Here is an 18,042-nt window from a genome sequence, read left to right on the forward strand (position 1 = left end):
CTCTAGAATCCAGGACAAACCGAGAACAACACGATCGACAAATTTATCAAAAACGAATGCTCTACCAACTAAGGCAAACCCAGCAGAAGATTCAACAACTTGCACGTTACGTAACAGACAATGAAACTAACATTATTCAACACTACTGTGGGAAGATGAATGTAGTTTGTTCAAAATGCGAATCTATGAATTTTATCGAGGAAAATCCATCTGACAATCAGTTTACTCAATGCTGCCAAAAAGGAAAAGTAATGCTACCAAGATGTCACTACTCAGATCTGTTTGAGCAGTTGATGAAAGGAACGCATGAACACAGTAGAAATTTTATGGAAAATATCAGAAGTATCAACAGTTCTCATGCCTTTGCTTCATTTGGTGCCAACATTGCACCACCCCCTGGATTCGGACCGTATTGTTTTAAAATTCATGGCCAGATCTACCACGGTACTGGAACACTTCACCCAGAACTAGGACAACCACCAACATTTGCACAATTATACATCTTTGATCCAAATGAGGCTACAGAACAAAGGACGAACCGAAAAGAAAATGAAAAGTGTAATGCAGAACTGATGAACCTAATTGCCGTACATTTACAAACAATCAGCCCATTTGCTGCCGCATATCACATGCTAAAAGACGTTGAAGCTGAAGAGGAACAGAGAGCTATACAAAATGGGACGGCAATGCCTTCTATTATCATGGACATTAAACAAGAACGTCAACAAGATCCCCGATGTTACAACAAACCACGTGTAAGTGAGGTCGCAGTTAGTGTTGAGCGATACCTTCCGATATCAGCAAAAAAGAAGCAAGACAAAAATATATCTCATACCCTACCATAATTATATATAAATGTAAAGCAAAATTGCATAATAAATATAGGGTACTTAGTGAACTATTTTTGATCAAAAAAAGTATACAAGCCGTCCCACCAGCGGCAAGGTGACCCTAAATTGGGACGGTACCTATACTGCCTATATTAAAAACCTTACTGTATATCAGAGTTGAAGTAATGCATGTAAAAGGGTAGACAAATAGGACCGGGTCCCAACTCCAGACCACCTAGGCCCGTGGTAAGCTACATATATACCAATCAGCTCAACAAAGGGCATGCCACACCCTTAAATTGCACAGAATGCAAACAAGTCAAAAAACCAGACAATGTGAACTGAGGTCTAAGATGGCAGACATACAAGAAACAGAGGCATGTTCACACTAGCAAAAAAGAAGCAAGACAAAAATATATCTCATACCCTACCATAATTATATATAAATGTAAAGCAAAATTGCATAATAAATATAGGGTACTTAGTGAACTATTTTTGATCAAAAAAAGTATACAAGCCGTCCCACCAGCGGCAAGGTGACCCTAAATTGGGACGGTACCTATACTGCCTATATTAAAAACCTTACTGTATATCAGAGTTGAAGTAATGCATGTAAAAGGGTAGACAAATAGGACCGGGTCCCAACTCCAGACCACCTAGGCCCGTGGTAAGCTACATATATACCAATCAGCTCAACAAAGGGCATGCCACACCCTTAAATTGCACAGAATGCAAACAAGTCAAAAAACCAGACAATGTGAACTGAGGTCTAAGATGGCAGACATACAAGAAACAGAGGCATGTTCACACTAGCAAAAAAGAAGCAAGACAACCACCAGCTGCCTATTTGTACCTAGCCGGACACAACAATATAGGGAAGCCCTTTTTTTCTTAATTATTCCATGAATTTCATGAATTTAAAAAAAAAATACGTGGAGCTTCGCCCTATTTTTGTGCCCAGCCAGGTACAACTAGGCAGATGGGAGCTGGAATCCGCAGCGCAGGGAGGCCCAAGCTTTCTGGGCCCCACCCGCTGCAAATTGCAGTCCGCAGCCGCCCCAGAAAATGGCGCGTTCATAGAAGCGCCATCTTCTGGCGCTGTACCCAACTCATCCAGGGCCCTGGTGCGGTGGCTCACTGGGTAATAAAGGGGTTAAGGCCAGCTTGGCATTATCAGCTGGCCCTAAGCCCGAAATTCATGGGGTCACGCCAATATTAGACATGACCACCATGAATTTCTAGTAAAGTATTTAAAAAAACACAACACCCAGAATAAAGTCCTTTAATTGAAATAAACACACAATTCTTTATTGTTCTAAACTAAACCATACTTACCATCACGCCCATTCCAGCTGAAGCCAATGTCTTCTGCAATAAAAGTAAAATAATTAAGCAACATCATCCTTACCTTTCCATGGTTCCCATGACAGCTTCAGCTCTGCTACATCGAGATGCAGGCTGGACCGCAGCAGAACGCTGCCATCCAGCCTGTCATCCCGCAGACACTGAGAAGCGCAGGCTTGCTTGCGCTACTCAGTGTCTGGCTGTGACGGCATCCAGATGAGCCGAGGTCATGTCCAATGAACTCGGCTCACCTCATGCACGTCACTGACAGCGTGGGAAAATTCTCACGCTGAAGCGCTGAGTGCAGGAGAATTTTCCCACGCTGTCAGTGACGTACATGAGGTGAGCTGAGTTCATTGTCGGCTCATCTGGATGCCGTCACAGTCAGACACTGAGGAGCGCAAGCATGCCTGCGCTTCTCAGTGTCTGCGGGATGACAGGCTGGATGGCAGCGTTCTGCTGCGGTCCAGCCTGTCATCTCGATGTAGCAGAGCTGAAGCTGTCGTGGGAACCATGGAAAGGTAAGGATGAGGTTGCTTTATTATTTTTCTTTTATTGCAGGAGATCGTTGGCTTCAGCTGGAATGGGCGTGATGGTAAGTATGGTTTAATTTAGAACAAAAAAGAATTGTGTCTTTATTTCAATTAAAGGACTTTATTCTGGGTGTTTGTGTTTTTTTTTTAACTTTGACTATGGGGTTAGTAATGGGGGTGTCTTATAGACGCCTCTCCATTACTAACCTGGGCTTGATGTCAGCTGGCATTATAAGCTGACATCAACCCCAACCCTATTACCCCCTGCCACCGCACCAGGGCAGCGTGGAAGAGCGAGGCTAAGTGCCAGAATTGGCGCATCCTATGGATGCGCCATTTCTGGGGCGGCTGACGGCTGGTGTTTCTAGCCTGGGAGGGGGCCAATATTCATGGCTCCCTTCCTGGGCTATTAATATCAGCCCCCAGCTGTCTGCCTAGCCTTTGCTAGCTATTAAATTAGGGGGGACCCCACGTCATTTTTTGGGGGGGGGTCCTCCATTTTAATAGCTAGTAAAGGCTAGGTATTCAGCTGGGGGCTGATATTAGTAGCCTGGGAAGCTCCGTGGGTATTACCCCCTTCCCAGGCTTCAAACATCTGCCCCAGCTGTCTGCTTAACCTCCGCTAGAGACTAAAATTACGGGGAACCCCACGCCAATTTTTTTTAATAATAAATCCTTTATTTTAATACTAAATGACAAGTACAGTAACCAACACTGTCACTGTACTTATTATATATGTGACTGACATGTTTCTATCTATCTAATCTATGTGTGAAGCTCTATTCTGTCTGTTATAAATTGTCGGGTACAGATGCTGAATTGCCGGCTGGCTTTTTTAAAGAGACGGTGCATGAAAACACTATTATTTTTTTTAATAAATCTTTTGCAGTAAATGACAAGTACAGTAAGCAACACTGTCACAGTACTTCATATATATGTGACTGACATGTTTCTATCTATCTAATCTATGTGTGAAGCTCTATTCTTTCGGTTCTAAATTGTCGGGTACCGGTGTATGCCGCTGCTGAATTGCCGGCTTTTCATGTTTCACTGTGAGCACTGTTCCCATCGATTTGGCAATCACTGTAATGCCACAACCACCATGGCTGTGGCATTACAGTGAGTGGCAGACAATCCCTTCATGATTGGTGCTCTAAATAGCGCCAGACATGCAGGACAAGCTTTTGGTGCACGAACAGTTATCGAACATAACCTCGAACAGCCGAATTTTTTGCAAATCGTTCGGGTTCGTCGAACAACTCGAACACCACCCAAAACAGCTCGAATTTGAGATTGGCGAACAGTTCTAGTCGAACACCGCTCATCTCTATTGCTTACTGTACTTGTCATTTAGTGTTAAAATAAAGGATTTATTTAAAAAAAAATTGGCGTGGGGTTCCCCTTAATTTTAGTCTCTAGCGGAGGTTAAGCAGACGGCTGGGGCAGATGTTTGAAGCCTGGGAAGGGGGTAATACCCACGGAGCTTCCCAGGCTACTAATATGAGCCCCCAGCTGAATACCTAGCCTTTACTAGCTATTAAAATGGGGGACCCCCTCAAAAAATGACGTGGGGTCCCCCCTAATTTAATAGCTAGCAAAGGCTAGGCAGACAGCTGGGGGCTGACATTAATAGCCCAGGAAGGGTGCCATGAATATAGGCCCCCTCCCAGGCTAGAAACACCAGCCGTCAGCCGCCCTGTAGCGGTGGCAGTGGGGTAATAGGGCTGGGGTTGATGTCAGTTTATAATGCCAGCTGACATCAAGCCCAGGTTAGTAATGGAGAGGCGTCTATAAGACACCCCCATTACTAACCCTATAGTCAAAGTTAAAAAAAAAACACAAACACCCAGAATAAAGTCCTTTAATTGAAATAAACACACAATTCTTTATTGTTCTAAATTAAACTCTACTTACCATCACGCCCATTCCAGCTGAAGCCAACGATCTCCTGCAATAAAAGAAAAATAATAAAGCAACCTCATCCTTACCTTTCCATGGTTCCCAGGACAGCTTCAGCTCTGCTACATCGAGATGACAGGCTGGACCACAGCAGAACGCTGCCATCCAGCCTGTCATCCCGCAGACACTGAGAAGCGCAGGCATGCTTGCGCTCCTCAGTGTCTCTCTGTGACGGCATCCAGATGAGCCGAGTTCATGTCCAATGAACTCAGCTCACCTCATGCACGTCACTGACAGCGTGGGAGAATTCTCCTGCACTCAGCGCTTCAGCGTGAGAATTTTCCCACGCTGTCAGTGACGTGCATGAGGTGAGCTGAGTTCATTGGACATGACCTCACCTCATTCACGTCACTGACAGCGTGGGAAAATTCTCACACTGAAGCGCTGAGTGCAGGAGAATTTTCCCACGCTGTCAGTGACGTGCATGAGGTGAGCTGAGTTCATTGGACATGACCTCGGCTCATCTTTATGCCATCACAGAGAGACACTGAGGAGCGCAAGCATGCCTGCGCTTCTCAGTGTCTGCGGGATGACAGGCTGGATGGCAGCGTTCTGCTGCGGTCCAGCCTGTCATCTCGATGTAGCAGAGCTGAAGCTGTCGTGGGAACCATGGAAAGGTAAGGATGAGGTTGGTTTATTATTTTACTTTTATTGCAGGAGATCGTTGGCTTCAGCTGGAATGGGCGTGATGGTAAGTAGAGTTTAATTTAGAACAATAAAGGATTGTGTGTTTATTTCAATTAAAGGACTTTTTTCTGGGTGTTGTGTTTTTTTAAATACTTTACTAGAAATTCATGGTGGTCATGTCTAATATTGGCGTGACCCCATGAATTTCGGGCTTAGGGCCAGCTGATAATGCCAAGCTGGCCTTAACCCCTTTATTACCCAGTGAGCCACCGCACCAGGGCCCTGGATGAGTTGGGTACAGCGCCAGAAGATGGCGCTTCTATGAAGGCGCCATTTTCTGGGGTGGCTGCGGACTGCAATTTGCAGCGGGTGGGGCCCAGAAAGCTTGGGCCTCCCTGCGCTGCGGATTCCAGCCCCCATCTGCCTAGTTGCACCTGGTTGGACACAAAAATAGGGCGAAGCCCCACGTATTTTTTTTTAAATTATTTCATGAAATTCATGAAATAATTAAGAAAAAAAGGGCTTCCCTATATTGTTGTGTCCAACCAGGTACAAATAGGCAACTGGTGGTTGGGGGCAGCCCGTTCCTGCCTGCTGTACCTGGCTGGACACAAATATAGTGCGAAGCCCCACGTCAATTTTTTTAAAATTATTTCATGAAATAATTTTTTAAAAAAAGGGCTTCCCTATATTGTTGTGTCCGGCCAGGTACAAATAGGCAGCTGGTGGTTGGGTGCAGCCCGTTCCTGCCTGCTGTACCTGGCTGGACACAAATATAGGGTGAAGCCCCACATCAATTTTTTTTTAATTATTTCATGAATTTCCTGAAATAATAAAAAAAAAATTGACGTGGGGCTTCGCACTATATTTGTGTCCAGCCAGGTACAGCAGGCAGGAACGGGCTGCGCCCAGCCACCAGCTGCCTATTTGTACCTGGCCGGACACAACAATATAGGGAAGCCCTTTTTTTCTTTATTATTTCATGAATTTCATGAAATAATTTTAAAAAAAAATACGTGGGGCTTCTCCCTATTTGTGTGTCCAGCCAGGTACAACTAGGCAGCTGGGGGCTGGAATCTGCAGCTCAGGGAGGCCCAAGCATTCTGCCCCCCCTCCGGTGCAAATTGCAGTCCGCAGCCACCCCGGAAAATGGCGCGTTCATAGAAGTTGGATGCTGTACCTGGCTGGCATACAAAAATATGGCAAAGCCCACGTCAAAATTTTTGGGAAAAATTAATTAAAAAATAAATAATAATTTAGGGACTGCATCTTTATTAACTCCTCAAATGTCATTTCGTGTTAAAATAAAGGATTTATTTAAAAAAAAATTGGCGTGGGATCCCCCTTAATTTTAGTCTCTAGCGGAGGTTAAGCAGACGGCTGGGGCAGATGTTTGAAGCCTGGGAAGTGGGTAATACCCACGGAGCTTCCCAGGCTACTAATATCAGCCCCCAGCTGAATACCTAGCCTTTAATAGCTATTAAAATGGGGGACCCCCCCCCAAAAAATGACGTGGGGTACCCCCTATTTAATAGCTAGCAAAGGCTAGGCGGACAGCTGGGGGCTGATATTAATAGCCCAGGAAGGGTGCCATGAATATTGGCCCCCTCCCAGGCTAGAAACACCAGCCGTCAGACGCCCCAGAAATGGCGCATCCATAGGATGCGCCAACTCTGGCACTTAGCCTCGCTCTTCCACGCTGCCCTGGTGCGGTGGCAGTGGGGTAATAGTGGTGGGGTTCATGTCAGCGCCAGCTGCCATGAAGCCCTGGTTAGTAATGATGGACGTCTATAAGACACCCCCATTACTAACCTACAAAGTGTTAAAAAGAAAAAACACACTACACCCAGAAAAAAATAATTTATTTGAAATAAAACACACAATTTTATTTGATTCTTAGTTTTCTAAAAACCTGTCCACATTCCTGCGCTAATCTCCCATGCACAGCTGTCACATCTGGAGATGGTGACAGCTGTGCATGGCTGCTGTAAGCTCACACTGCCGGGAACACGTTCGCTCCCGGCAGCAGGAGCCACTGACTGAGGTCACCGGAGTGCGATCAGGCAGCGCAGCTCCGGAGACCTCCTTTACGGCACTGCTGTACCGTGGGAATTTCTCACGATACAGCAGGGCCGTAAAGGAGCTAACCGGAGCAGCGCTGCCTGAACTCCGGCGAACCCGCTTATGCAATGACGGGGCTGCTTTACGGCCCTGTCATTCTAGCGGTGGCAGCGATTCAGAGCGGTCACATTCTATGTGGCTGCTCTAAACTGGAGATCATCGTGGGACACTCGTGGACTACTACGGAGAGGTAAGGATAAGGTTGTGGTTTATTATTTTATATTTTATTACAGGAGATCGATGGCTTCGGGGAATTAGGTGTCTAGGTGAGTATAGGTGTAGTTTTTTATTTTTTACTTTATTTTAGGTGGCGATCGGCGGGGACAGGTAATGTGTAAACTAATTTATTTTAGGTAACCACTGGCCACCAATGACATGTATTTAAAATTTATTGGGGACACAGTAGGGCAATTTAAATAGCAGGATCAGGCTGATGGGAACTACTGCTCCCATCGAGCTGATCCTGCTGGGACGAGTGGACGGGGGACAGACATAGGCCGATGGGAGTAGTAGTGTCACATCGGCCTATGTCTGCCTGCAGGCACACACCCGCAGACATCGCACAGACACTGCACACACTCGCAGACACACGCACAGACACCCCGTACACACTCGCAGACACCGCACACAGACACCCACACACACCAATCATGACGGGCTGATCGTCTGGGAGGTGAGGCTGACCTGTGCGGCCATGGGAAAGTTCATGTGAGTTCATGCAATGCAGTCAAGCATGAACTCACGTGAACCCTCTGAGGGCACCGCGGCGACTTCAAATGAACAGCTGATCAGCATCACCTGATACCTCAGCTGTTCATTTGAAATAACTGGCGGGAAAGCGCAGCACAGAACGGGAAAGCCAGCGGTGAAGTCTTTTCACTGCCGGCTTCCCCGCCCGGGTCCTTCGCTCCCCGCTCCTTGGTGCTGCGCTCCCCGCCCGGTCCTAACTTACGATCGGGATGGGAGGTGGCGAGGGGAGCGGAGGATCGGGGTGGTAGGCTGCGGGGAAGCAGTATGGGGCTGTGTGATTGTTTAAAAGCCGGCGGCTTTTTACCGCCCGCCGGCTTTTAAACGATCAGGAGAATTCTCCAACGCTGGGATGGCATTCTGATGACAGGCTGGATCTCAGCTGAGCGCTGCCATCCAGCTTGTCATCCTTCAGAGACACTGCGGAGCGCAGGCATTATGGGAACTTCCGATTCCGGTATTCGATATTGTAAAAGTATCGGAATTAAGTATCGGAATTCCGACACCGCGAATATCGGCCGATACCCGATATTTCAGTATCGGAATGCTCAACACTAGTCGCAGTTGTTTTTCAAAACGATGATGGAGAGCCTCCTTTTCAAAGAGATATATTAGTCCATCTTAAGCCAGACAAAAACAACCCTTTCGTTCCTAAAACACAACGGATTAGCATTTTGCACAGCAACCTTGATGCTCTTCTGTATCCGCTATTCTTTCCAAGCGGTGATCAAGGCTGGCATGAAAACCTACACCAGCAAGGAACTTCAAGAAGAATTACACAACTACAGTACTACAGTTTTCTTCTGTCTGTGTGAAATTACTTAAATCCTATTTTAAACGGTGGGAAACTGACACAACAGTACTTAGTAGACGCATACGTAAAAATTGAAGTAAATCGGCTCAATTTCATACGAAGGAACCAAAAACATCTTAAAGTTGAAGACTACTGCGTTCTTCAAGAACATTTGCAAAAACAATCCATTCAAAAAGGAATTCCAATAGGAAAAACAGTAATTCTCCCGTCGTCCTTTGAAGGTAGCCCCCGCAACATGCAACAGCGTTATCAAGATGCAATGGCAATAGTAACAAAGTATGGAAGACCTGACATTTTTTAACAATGACCTGTAATCCTAAATGGCCGGAAATCACAGAAAATCTACAACCCTGGCAGCAAGTTGAACACAGGCCGGACTTGCGTATTTCGACTAAAACTCCGCAGCCTTTTAGAAGACATTAAAAAAGGCCTTTTCGGAACAGTCGTAGCAATGGTACACATCATAGAGTTTCAGAAAAGAGGTCTTCCACATGCGCATATACTAATTATTTTAGACGCGGATTCCAAGTTTCGCACGGAGGACGAAATTGACAACATAGTGTGGGCTGAAATTCCTAACCAAGAAAAGTATCCTGAATTGTATAATATTGTAATCTGTAACATGGTTCATGGCCCATTCGGTGTAGCAAATCCAAAAAGTCCATGCATGCATGGAAAACGGAAAGTGTACAAAAGGGTTTATAAAGCAGTTGAGACAGCACACTGTTAAAGATTTGGACGGCTACCCATCCTACCGGAGACAACTGATTGATAACATTGTACACAACAAAAAGATTATAAATAACTCATGGATAGTTCCATACAACCCGTACTTATTAAAACGCTACAACTGTCACATCAACGTTGAAATCTGCGCTTCAATAAAAAGTGTTAAATATCTTTTCAAGTACATCTACAAGCGACATGACAAAGCTAACGTCGAAATCCAACAAAAAACAGTCAATCACGATGAATCATCACGGTTTGTTGACTCAAGATATGTCAGTGCTCCAGAAGCTGCTTGGAGAATATTTGCATTTCCAATGCATTCACAGTCCCATGCCATTATATGTTTAGCTATTCATTTACCAAATCAACAACAGCTTTATTTCTTTGAAAATGCTCAAGTCGAAGATGTCTCCAAAAATTTAAGCACAACGTCAACATTAATGGAATGGTTTTTGCTGAACCAACGTGACGAAAACGCAAGGCAGTATTTGTATCGAGAGATTCCAGAGCACTACGTTTGGAATAAAACTTGGAAGCCAAGACAACGAGGACTTAGCAGAATAATTGGACGCATGTATACTGTTAGTGTCAAGGATCAAGAAAGATATTGCCTTCGGCTGTTACTACTGCATGTCAAAGGAGCTAGAAGTTACGAAGATTTGAAAACAGTTAATGGAGTAGTGCACGATACATTTAAAGCTGCAAGTTTGGCTTTAGGACTTCTATTGGATGATACTATGTGGACACTTAATTTAGAAGACGCAGTTACCCTACATATGCCTAAGAAACTTCGTGAATTGTTTGCCTACATTTGTGTCTTTGGACCGCCTACAAATCCAGATCAACTTTGGACAAATTTCAAAGAAGATATAATTGAAGATTACTGCTTACGTCTTCACAACAAAAGTGGAAATTGTCACAATTGCGAATCTCATGCCATGCAAGATATCCAAAATATCCTACTACTGCATGGAAAAACATTTTCAGACTTTAATTTGCCACAGCCTACAAGTCAAGTTGCACAAATTCAAGAGTATGACGAAGCTTATGAATTATTGTTGGCAACAGAGAAGAAAAACTCCTTAAATCAAGAACAACGAATTGCATATGACACTATTGTGAGCGCTGTAGAAAACCAAGCCGATCCAACACCAAAATGTTTCTTTATTGACGGTCCTGGAGGCAGCGGTAAAACATACCTCTATGAAGTTTTAATGCATCACGTTAGAGGGTTAGGAAAAGTCGTACTGCCATCGGCTACAACAGGTATTGCAGCAAACCTTTTAAGAGGAGGCCGCACTATGCATTCACTCTTTGGGATACCGGTTCCGGTCAATGAAATCTCCGTTTCCAGAATCAAACAAGACACATTTGCAGGAAAACAGTTGAACAGTGCAAATCTTTTGATACTTGATGAGTGCACCATGGCGCCTAAATATGCTTTGAGCTTAATTGACAGACTTCTGCGTGAAGTTATGACTACAAATATTGCTGAAAAAAATGAAATTCCTTTTGGAGGTAAAGTTTTTGTCCTTGGCGGAGATTTTAGGCAATGCCTTCCAGTTGTACCGAATGGAACAAGAACAAATATTATCGAGTCAACCCTAAAATTGTCAGACCATTGTAAAGAGTTTAATAAACTACAACTAATTAACAACATGCGATCTTCTGACCCAGAGTACAGCAACTGGCTTCTTAAACTTGGGAATGGTGAACTTAGCAATGAATATAACCTTGGAGAAGACATTATTGAAATACCAGAAGACATGTTGTGCACTGACTGCATCGTAAGTGATGTTTTTGGACAACGCGTTGAAATAGATGTGAACGACCAAAGCAGTGTTGAGAGAGCCTCTTCCTATGCTATTCTCTGTCCCAAGAACGATGACGTAGCTCTGCTAAATTCCCGTGTGATGGATAGAATGCCTGGAGAGTATAAATTATACAAAAGTGATGATTCGGTGGATGTCGACAATGAAGATGAACGAGAGCATTATCCAGTTGAATTTTTAAATAGTGTTACGCCATCAGGAATGCCATCCCACAGACTACAACTTAAAGTTGGAGCAATCGTCATGTTGCTGCGGTATCTAAATACAAGAAATGGTCTATGTAATGGAACTCGCCTTATTGTTACTGGACTCCATTCCCACATAATTCAAGCAACAGTGATCACTGGATCTGCAAAAGGAGACGAAGTGTTCATTCCACGCATTGATTTATGTCCTTCAGACACCGGTCTTCCATTTAGGCTTAGATGTCGACAGTTTCCAGTAAAACCAGCATTTGCCATGACAATAAACAAGTCACAAGGTCAAACTCTACACCGTGTTGGCATATATTTACCAGAGCCCGTTTTTGGACATGGACAACTGTATGTTGCATTTTCAAGAGTTAAAATGAGATCCAATGTCAAGGTGCAAGTTTTGGATACCTATTTACAAGGAAAGTTGCTTACAGATAGTCCAAAAGTATTCACCAAAAATGTCGTGTACAAAAATATTTTAGGTTGATATTGTTAAGAAATATATTCTAAAGTCGTACTTCTTTTGTCCGATGATTTATTGTAAAATATTGTTACATATTCATGGAATAGTTTATATATTTTGATTATCTGTTTAATAATTTTGTTCAGTTGTATTAAGTTCTATAACCAATAATAGTTAATAAAGTATTATTTTCTGTATTCATTGTATTATTGTTAAATCTTCATAGCGACATCTGCAGCATGTGCTACTAAAGTTAATGCAGATTTGTGCCTCTCCACGACCTTAGTCCCGGCGTGGAAAGCAGCGAATCTACAGACAGCAGCTAATCACAGCAGTATCTGACAGTGCGTGCTGTGCCTCCGATCCTGCGAGGAGCTGCTGAAAACAGGACAGACAGCGCTGGAGCAGAGAAAAGGAAACAAGGTGAGGATTAGGGTTTAGTTTTTGAAATGTGCTGTGGACATGGGGGAATGAGTAGGTCATACAAAACCAGGATAAGCAGGCCATACAAGCTAAGATGAGGAAGGCGTACAATCCAAAATAAGTCAGCCATACAAACCAGGATTAGAGGAATGACGCAGCCATACAAACCACATTGACAGACCGCGCTGTGGATGCTGGATGTGACACGATGGGGGATAACCCCGGCCACAGCCCGTCATTCACTGTGGTGCGCGGAACAGCAGACCCCTGGCTGCAGCCACAAATAGTCGTGATGTAAGCGGAAGCAACAGCTGGCTGCAGGCGGGACAATTACGTGCTGGCTGTGCGTCGTCAGCGATGTTGTCACAAGCAAGATTGACAACATAACATAATGACCAAATTCATTAGGGGCACCGAGGGGATACATTGTGAAGTTAATTTAAAGTAGTGCACAACCCATTTAAACACTGCTCCGCTGCTTAGTGTCGCCCGGTCAGCCGCATGTTTATTCTAGAATACCCAATGCATTAGAATAGGGCCACCATCTAGTCTATATATATTTATATATAGATATATATCTATCTATATAATCGTCTTATCCCGTCTGTCTGTCTGTCTGTCTGTCTATCTGTCAGTCTGTCTGTCTGTCCAGGAAATCCCGCATCGCTCATTGGCCCGGAAGCGGCCAATCAGCGCCGCGGGATTTCTGAAAAAAGATGGCGGCCGTTAGCGGCTCATCTGCGGGACGGAGCTCAGCGGCGATGCAGCCGGGAGATGAGCGCCGCGAGGCGCTCATCTCCTGGCCGGTAGCAGCAGAAGGACCCCGACCGCCGGACCTATCTGCGGGACGGAGATGCAGCCGGGAGATGAGCGGCACGAGGCGCTCATCTCCCGGCCGGTAGCAGCGGAAGGACCGCCGGCGTTGCTGACCTCCATGCGGAAGGGAGGACCGGGGAGCGGCCCTGCGGGTCGGGATACTTCTGCTGCGAGCGCCCGCTCATGTCCCGGGTTCTCGCAGCCGAAGTAGCCGCACAGGCAGCGCCGCTCCCCGGTCCTCACCAAGATGATTCGATGATTGGTCGCGGTCTTCGGACCCGACCAATCACTGATTTTAGCGCAAAAGTTAAATACCGCTGTGCTGATTGGTCGCGGACGCTGCCTGCGACCAATCACCGATTTGGGCGCCACATTTAAATATCGGCCGCGACCAATCAGCACAGCGGTGTTTAAATGTGGAATCAAGATCGGTGATTGGTCGCAGCCGATATTTAAATTTGGCGCACAAATCGGTGATTGGTCGCGGGCCAAGACCGCGACCAATCACCGATTTGTGCGGCACATTTAAATAGCGGCCGCGACCAATTGGATGTCAGCGCCGCTCCCCAGTCCTCCCTTCACACCCTAGCCGCATGGATGTCAGCGGCGCTGCCTGTGCGGATACTTCTGCTGCGAGAACCCGGGACATGAGCTTGCTCTCAGCAGAAGTATCCGGACCCGCAGCGCCGCTCCCCGGTCCTCCCTTCACACCCTAGCCACTGATGTCCCCACAGTATCCGCATGGTGTTACAAAGATCCAGACATTTGTGTTAAAAATCGCTGATTGGTCGCTGGCGCTGCCCGTGACCAATCACCGATTTGGGCGCCAAATTTAAATATCGGCCGCGACCAATCACCGATCTTGGCTCCACATTTCAACACCGCTGTACTGATTGGTCGCGGACGCTATTTAAATGTGGCGCCAAAATCGGTGATTGGTGGCGCCCAGCATCAGCGACCAATCAGCACAGCGGTGTTTAAATGTGGAGCCAAGATCCGTGATTGGTCGCGGCCGATATTTAAATGTGGCGCCCAAATCGGTGATTGGTCGCGGGCAGCGCCCGCGACCAATCAGCGATTTTTAACACAAATGTCCGGACCTTTGGAACACCATGCCGATACTGTGGGGACATCAGCGGCTAGGGTGTGAAGGGAGGACCGGGGAGCGGCGTTGCGGGTCCAGATACTTATGCTGCGAGCGCCCGGTCATGTCCCGGCTTCTCGGAGCGGAAGTATCCGCACAGGCAGCGCCGCTGACATCCATGAGGAAGGGAGGACTGGGGAGCGGCGCTGACATCCATGCGGCTAGCGTGTGTAGGGAGGACCGGGGAGCGGCGCTGCGGGTCCCGATACTTCTGCTGCGAGCGCCCGCTCTTGTCCCGGCTTCTCGGAGCGGAAGTAGCCGCACAGGCAGCCGCTCCCCAGTCCTCACCAATACGATACACTGATTGGTCGCGCCCTCCTGACGCGACCAATCAGAGATTTGAATGCTGAATTCAAACACACTGTCCGTTGCTTAGGAACACGGCGCGTGACATTTAAAACCTGCTCATAACGTACTGAGCAGGTTTTCTCTGTCACACTGTCCTAGGGACTTCAGTCAGACTGTGCGAGGGACTTCTGTCACACTGTGCGAGAGACTTCTGTCACACTGTGCGAGGGACTTCAGTCACACTGTGCGAGGGACTTCTGTCAGGTTTACTGAACACGTTCTGCCAGTGACAGCACGCTGAAGAGATACTTCTTTACGCTTCCTGTTTTATAATGGGTCGTAAGCGAAAATACGCCACGGAGGAAGACAGAAAAGTAGCAGAAGCAGCAAGAAAACGACAACGTCGAGAGCAACAGAAACCGCAACACACTGCCGCCAGACAAGCCCAGGATGTGGAATCTCACAAAAAACGCTGGGAACAGGAGACACCGCAACACACTGCCGCCAGACAAGCCCAGGATGCCGAATATCACCAAAAACGCCGAGAACAGGAGACACCGCAACACACTGCCGCCAGACAAGCCCAGGATGCGGAAACTCACCAAATACGCCGGGAACAGGAGACACTGCAACACACTGCCGCCAGACAAGCCCAGGATGCGGAAGCTCAACAAAAACGCCGGGAACAGGAGACACCGCAACACACTGCCGCAAGACAAGCCCAGGATGCGGAAGCTCAACAAAACGCCGGGAACAGGAGACACCGCAACACACTGCCGCCAGACAAGCTCAGGATGCCGAATCTCACAAAAAACGCCGGGAACAGGAGACACCGCAACACACTGCCGCCAGACAAGCCCAGGATGCCGAATCTCAACAAAAACGCCGGGAACAGGAGACACCGCAACACACTGCCGCAAGACAAGCCCAGGATGCGGAAGCTCAAAAAAAAGCCGGGAACAGGAGACACCGAAACACACTGCCGCCAGACAAGCCCAGGATGCGGAAGCTCACCAAAAATGCCGGGAACAGGAGACACCGCAACACACTGCCGCCAGACAAGCTCAGGATGCGGAATCTCACCAAAAACACCGGAAACTGGAGACACCGCAACACACTGCCGCCAGACAAGCCCACGATGCAGAATCTCAACAAAAACGCTGGGAAAAGGAGACAACGCAACACACTGCCATCAGACAAGCCAAGGATGCAGAATATCGCAAGAAACAACGGGCGCAGGACACACCGCAACACACTGCCACCAGACAAGCCCAGGATGCGGAATCTCACAAAAAACGCTGGGAACAGGAGACACCGCAACACACTGCCACCAGACAAGCCCAGGATGCCGAATATCACCAAAAACGCCGAGAACAGGAGACACCGCAACACACTGCCGCCAGACAAGCCCAGGATGCGGAAACTCACCAAAAACGCCGGGAACAGGAGACACCGCAACACACTGCCGCCAGACAAGCCCAGGATGCGGAAGCTCAACAAAAACGCCGGGAACAGGAGACACTGCAACACACTGCCGCAAGACAAGCCCAGGATGCGGAAGCTCAACAAAAACGCCGGGAACAGGAGACACTGCAACACACTGCCGCAAGACAAGCCCAGGATGCAGAAGCTCAAAAAAAAGCCGGGAACAGGAGACACCGAAACACACTGCCGCCAGACAAGCCCACGATGCAGAATCTCAACAAAAACGCCGGGAAAAGGAGACAACGCAACACACTGCCATCAGACAAGCCAAGGATGCAGAATATCGCAAGAAACAACGGGCGCAGGACACACTGCAACACACTGCCGCCAGACAAGCCCAGGATGCGGAATCTCACCAAAAACGCCGGGAACAGGAGACACCACAACACACTGCCAGCAGACATGCCCAGGATGCGGAAGCTCACAGAAAAATTCGGAACTAGGAGACAACACCACACACTGCCGCCAGACAACCACAGGATGCGGAATCTCAACAAAAACGCCGGGAACAAGAGACACCACAAAACACTGTTGCCAGACAAGCCCAGGATGCGGAATCTCACAGACAACGTCGGAAACAGGAGACACCACAACACACTGTCGCCAGACAAGCACAGCATGCGGAATCTCACAGACAACATCGGGAACGGGAAACACCGCAACACACTGCGGCTAGACACGAACACGATGCAGAATCCCATAGACAATGTCGTCTGAATGAATCTTCAGAATCCAGGACAAACCGAGAACAACACGATCGACAAATTTATCGAAAAAGAATGCTCTACCAACTAAGGCAAACCCAGCAGAACATTCAACAACTTGCACGTTACGCAACAGACAATGAAACTATCATTATTCAACACTACTGTGGGAAGATGAATGTAGTTTGTTCAAAATGCGAATCTATGAATTTTATCGAGGAAAAACCATCTGACAATCAGTTTACTCAATGCTGCCAAAAAGGAAAAGTGATGCTACCAAGATGTCACTACTCAGATCTGTTTGAGCAGTTGATGAAAGGAACGCATGAACACAGTAGAAATTTTATGGAAAATATCAGAAGTATCAACAGTTCTCATGTGTTTGCTTAATTTGGTGCCAACATTGCACCGCCCCCTGGATTCGGACCGTATTGTTTTAAAATTCATGGCCAGATCTACCACGGTACTGGAACACTTCACCCAGAACTAGGACAACCACCAACATTTGCACAATTATACATCTTTGATCCAAATGAGGCTACAGAACAAAGGATGAACCGAAAAGAAAATGAAAAGTGTAATGCAGAACTGATGAACCTAATTGCCGTACATTTACAAACAATCAGCCCATTTGCTGCCGCATATCGATTGCTAAAAGACGTTGAAGCTGAGGAGGAACAGAGAGCTATACAAAATGGGACAGAAATGCCTTCTATTATCATGGCCATTAAACAAGAACGTCAACAAGATCCCCGATGTTACAACAAACCACATGTAAGTGAGGTCGCAGTTGTTTTTCAAAATGATGATGGAGAGCCTCCTTTTCAAAGAGATGTATTAGTCCATCTTAAGCCAGACGAAAACAACCCTTTCGCTCCTAAAACACAACAGATTAGCATTTTGCACAGCAACCTTGATGCTCTTCTGTATCCGCTATTCTTTCCAAGCGGTGATCAAGGGTGGCATGAAAACCTACACCAGCAAGGAAC

This window comes from Phyllobates terribilis, unplaced genomic scaffold (assembly GCF_046119375.1).
Source record: "Phyllobates terribilis strain yellow unplaced genomic scaffold, ASM4611937v1 Scaffold_4__5_contigs__length_816908805, whole genome shotgun sequence".
NCBI classification, from domain to species: Eukaryota; Metazoa; Chordata; class Amphibia; order Anura; family Dendrobatidae; genus Phyllobates; species Phyllobates terribilis.